The sequence below is a fragment of the Neomonachus schauinslandi genome, chromosome X, assembly GCF_002201575.2.
Source record: "Neomonachus schauinslandi chromosome X, ASM220157v2, whole genome shotgun sequence".
Taxonomy (NCBI): domain Eukaryota; kingdom Metazoa; phylum Chordata; class Mammalia; order Carnivora; family Phocidae; genus Neomonachus; species Neomonachus schauinslandi.
The window spans coordinates 112,010,093-112,015,915 of NC_058419.1; positions in this window are offsets into that span (position 1 = coordinate 112,010,093).

The window sequence follows — 5,823 nt, forward strand, 5'->3', positions numbered from 1 at the left end:
TTATTTTCAGATTTATTTGGAAATGACCCCAAGGTCTGTGACATGTTGTGATTGATAACTCACTCAGGCTTGGGGAAAATAGAACATTCAGACAGTACATACACCTAGATGATAAACTTTAATCTTTTGTGTGGTACCAAAAAGAAAACAGCATAAACTGGTACAGCTACTTTACAAAGTTGTTCGGTATAACGTACATGTGCTATGCTTTAGCAATTTTCCTCCTAGGTATGTACCCAAGACAAATGAAAGCATCTGCCCACTAAAAGACATACATAATAGTTTATCTGCATTAGCCAAAACCAAGAAACCACCTAAATATCCATTAACGAGAATGGATAAATTGTGTTTTACCATAAAACTGATTTTCCATAAAATTGAAATCAGAAAAAGATTCAGGAAACTTTTGCTCCAATCATTGCAAACCACACTCACTGAGAAAGCCATGGGAGTGAACGATTCACATAAATATTTCTATGATATCCAATTATATCTTCCCTGAGAAATGACATGTAACACTGCAAGTATCAAATTTAGAAACCTGGTAATTTTCATTGTAGTGCATCCCATCAAACCATAGCCTTCGAACATAATGGGCCACCTGCTGAATCCCATCTGATAAGTGGTAAGAACCTAGGTAACAGTTCTTAAATTTTCAATGTAATGAAATTTTTTTTTTAAGATTTTATTTATTTATTTGACAGAAAAAGCGAGAAAGCACAAGTAGGGAGAACAGTAGAGGGAGAGGGAGAGGGAGAAGCGGGCTCCCCGCCAAGCAGGGAGCCCGATGCAGGGCTCAATCCCAGGACCCTGGGATCATGACCGAGCCGAAGGCAGACGTTTAACCATCTGAGCCACCCAGGCGACCCTGAAATTTCTTTTTAAAATCCTCCAAATCCTAAGGGTGCCTGGGTGGCTCAGTCGGTTAAGCATCCAACTCTTGATCTCCGCTCAGGTCTTGATCTCAGGGTCGTGGGTTCAAGCCCCAGGTTGAGCTCCATTGTGGGCGTGGAGCCTACTTAAAAAACAGTAATAGTGAAATAAAAAAATAAAAATCCTCCAAATCCTCAAAAATTTAAAAATAGAACTACTATACAATCCAAATAATCTCACTTCTGGGTTTATATCCAAAGGAAGCAAAATCAGTTCCTTTAAGAGATATCTGCACTCCCATGTTCAATGCAGCATTACTAAAATAGCCAAGATATGGAAACAATCTAAATGTCTATTGATGGATGAATAAAGAAAATGTGGTGTATATACAATGGACTACTATTCAACTATCTTAAAAAGGAGGAGAAGAAAATTCTGCCATTTGCAACAACCTAAATGAACATAATGGGCACTATACTAAGTGAAATAAGCCAGGGAAAGACAATACTCTATGATATCACACATATGTGAAATCTTTAAAAAAAAAAGTTAAATTCATAGAAACAGAGTAGAATGGTGGATTGCCAGGGGATAAGGAAGTGGAAAAATGTTGGTCCAAGGGTACAAACTTTCAGTTATAAGATAAATAAGTTCTGAAGATCCAATGTACAGCTTGGTTACTTTGGTTAATAATACTGTATTGTATACTTGAAATTTGCTAAGAAAGATCTTACGCACTCTCACCAAAAAAAAGTTAACTGTGAAGTGATGGGTTTATTAACTTGACTGCAGTAATCATTTCACAATGTACACATGTATCAAGTCATCTCATTGCACACTTCAAATATATACAATTTTATTTGTCAGTTATACCTCAATAAAGCTGGGAGGAATAAAAAAATGTATTCTGCTTTAAAACAAAATCCCTGGGGCACCTGGGTGGCTTAAGAAGATGGTTAAGCATCTGCCTTCAGCTCAGGTCATGATCCCAGGGTCCTGGGATCGAGCCTCACGTCTGGCTCCTGGCTCGGCGGGGAGTCTGCTTCTCCCTCACCCTCTGCCTCTCCCCTGCTCATGCTCTCGCTCTCTCTCTGTATCTCTCTGTCTCAAATGAAGAAATAAAATCTTAAAAAATAAAATAAAAATAAAACAAAATCCCTCTTGGGGTGCCCAGGTGGTTCAGTTGGTTAAGCATTTGACTTTGGCTTGGGTCATGATCTCAAGGTCCTAGGATCCAGCCCCATGCTCAGCAGGGAGTCTGCTTATCCTTCTCCCCCTCCCTTGATCCCTCCCCCCACTCAGGCTTGCGGGCTCTCACATGCTCTACATCAAATAAAATCATTTTTAAAAATTTTTTAAATAATAAAACAAAATCCCTCTTTAAAAAAGGTCACTAGGATACACTGAATAAAACCAGCTAAGCTACCTCCTGTTATGAAAATAGAGCCTTTCCCCCTTCTATCCCAACTCTTTTAACACTCCAGTTGTTATTTCTGAGTACCTACTATTTACTATCCCAGCCCTGAGGTAAAACCAACAAAGCAAAGAAGAAAAAGAGGAAAAGACAAGTTCCCTGGCCTCCCAGAAGGAAGAAATACATAAGATAGTAATGCCAGCAAGCAACTGACTAAACCTTTTCCAACTCACCAGGTATAACTGTGGAACCACACTCTACAATTATAATCATAAACATTCTGCAATGATGGGGCTGTTCTATATCTACACTGTCCAATACAGTAGCCACTAATCAAACAACTGGGTATTTGAATTGTGGCTAGTGTGACTGAAGAACTGAATCTTCATTTTATTTAATTAACCTTAAACTTAATCAACTTAAATGTCTAATTAAAGTTTAAATTTAAGTATCCACATGTGGCTAGAAGCTACCATATTTGACAGTGTAATTCCACACATACTTATAATACTTACCATTGATATATATTATACTTCCGCAATTCTAAGATTCTACTAGTTGTAAGCACCATCAATTTGATAGCTCTTGGAAGAGGAATAAAAACTACATTAAACATACATGGCTGACTTAAAACTCATCTGGATTTCAGAAATGCTAAAGCCTGGGGAGGAAAATGCACTTTATAACAGAGGAGATCCAGTAGCTGTGTTTTCTAGGCCTCTTCCCCTTTGAAGCAAGCAGCCTGTGGAAAATGACTCCAAAATACATCCAGGCTACAATAGCACCCAGCACAAAGAGGTGTTCAATAAACATTGTCGCAAAAAAGTGTCAGTTGAAGTGTGTCTCTCTCCTGCTGGTATTCTTATGGCAAGGGCTGAATCTGTAATATTTGTATTTCCAGCACCTATACTGATAAAATATGCACTCGGTATTTTTTTTTAATTGGCATGCATTGATGAGAGTGGTAGGAATGGTATGACTACAAATAACATTTTGAAGACAGAAGCAGCAGAGCCTGCTGACCAGAATGTGGAATTAAAGGCAGAACTCTAGTACCATGAACAGAAAAAGGAATGTCTGAAAGAGGAACGGAGTTTGGGGAAAGAAGCTAAATTTAAAAGATTATGTGGTACCTACTACTTAGAAAACTATATACTAGATATTTTTAGAACCACAAAGCTGCAACTTGCTCTCAGAAGTTACAGTCCAGTAAAGGGTATGTATGTATATAACTACAGTGCAGAGAGAGAGAGATGCTGTAAGAGGGACAATGATAAAGTGGTGTGGATATGTAGAGAGAAAAGCCTATTTCCAGAAGCTCAGGGTTAGAGTTAAAACAAAAACGCATTACACCAAGGGCAGACAAAGGAATGTGACCAAAGGCAGAATGTTAAAGCAAGACTAGAAATAGGAGTAAGAAGACTGCGAGTGTGTGACAGAAAAAAAAGCAAGGAGAGGTTGAAAGACATCCAGACTGCCAGCCAAATGCCATAAAGCAATAAATACGTACTGAAAAGCCCTAATTGGTGTTAGCATTCACAGCCCAGGTCAGGTACTATCTACCTTGAACACCACACAAATTGCTCCAGCCCCTAATTACTCTTGCCTCTCCATATATCCCACTATCCTACTAAAATACATGTCCAAAGACAAGAACCATGCATTATTAAATTCAATGCCTTTGTAGAAATAGCACAGTACCTTGGACATATGGAATATAAAAACTCAACTGAGTATAATTATACTAAAATATTGTCTGGATTGAATTTATAGATACTAATGGCTTATTTTCTCATGGCACATCAATGAAAATTGTATCTCAGCAAGATTGGGTTGTGCCATCTGTTTAAATGGCCAAAACTTTTCCATTCAATTTGTTGGGCACCAACTATGGATCAGACATGATATACAAAAGCTCCTCAAAGGAAGAGTTCATAGAAGAGGCAAACAGGTGAGTTAACTAAATATGAGAAACCTAGAACGGTATATGAAAGGTGTTTGACATGCCCAGAAGAGGTGGAAACTACTTATGTCCGGGACAAACGGGAAACTCCACTTGGGGAAAAGGTTTCACAGCAATCTTACTTGTACAGAGTGATTTTCTCCAGGCACTCTGAATAGTTCAGTTATCTCTGTTATATTATTTTTTTTTAAGTGTTATTCATGGAAAATGGACTTTTTGAAAAGTATAAAATGTATTACAGAAGTCCATTTGCACAGTGCACTCAAGCCATACTGGCCTCCAACATTTCTCTTAACAAAACTAACAGTTACCAACTCCCCATTACTTCTGTGAAACAGATTGGCTGATGCCAATAGTACAAATGTTTTTGGCTAATAGATAACTGCTTAGTTCAACTTCACACTTCTGCTCCCTTAAATGGAGCTGCTGCATGCTTAGCATCCAAGTCAGTTGCATTTCTTCCCCAAAACTACATCAGCTCCTCTTGTAATAGCCATCACATGGTTTTCAAATAGTATACAAACCAATTAAAAGAAAGTTGCAGTTTCTGTGAAAATCAGGTTGGATGCTTTGGCAAGATGTGATAAAGGTGATGAATCATGTTAAAAATGTGACTGTTGGGGCGCCTGGGTGGCTCAGTTGGTTAAGCGACTGCCTTCGGCTCAGGTCATGATCCTGGAGTCCCGGGATCGAGTCCCGCATCGGGCTACCTGCTCGGCAGGGAGTCTGCTTCTCCCTCTCCCGCTCCCCCCTCTTGTGCTCTTTCTCTCTCTCACTCTCTCTCTCAAATAAATAAATAAAATCTTTAAAAAAAAAAAAGTGACTGTTGGGGTGGGGGACGGCTGTCTCAGTCAGTAGAGCATGCAACCCTTGATCTCAGGGTTGTGAGTTTGAGCCCCACGTTGAGGGTAGAGTTTACTTTAAAAAGTGACTCAAATTAGATACAGATTAGATAATGGTTTTAAAAAAAGGAAAAAGCTGTTAAAATCTGCAATTCTGCACTAGATGGTGTCATAAGTTATCTAAATTACTGCTCCACTTTCAAGAAATCAAAACTGGACCTACCACGCAGATAGGATGGGCTAGGAGTCTGGTTCATACAACACAGATGACATTGACCTTCAGTCAGCTGATTCATTCTCAGAAAAAAAAGGCCTTGGCCTCACCTCAAAACAGTAGCAAAGAAACATATGCTTTATGGCAAAATGTTTGTTGTATGCACATTCTTATATAATTACTTAGAACTTTACCATTTTTTTAAAATTCACTTTCCAATTATGGACTTCAATCTATCAAATAATGATTACCAAATAAACCATACAAATCACAACGGCTATAAATGTTCAAAGAGTGCTCATTTTAGACTGAAGAGGTTATGTTTTACACAGGAACGTGGATTTGAACTAGGTCTGGAAACATGTATCGGGTTACAGTTACATTGTGTGAGCAAATAGAAGACAGCACATTCCAGCAAAATTTGGTTAAAAACACTTAAGGATTGGGGCGCCTGGGTGGCTCAGACGGTTAAGCGTCTGCCTTCAGCTCAGGTCACGATCCCAGGGTCCTGGGATCG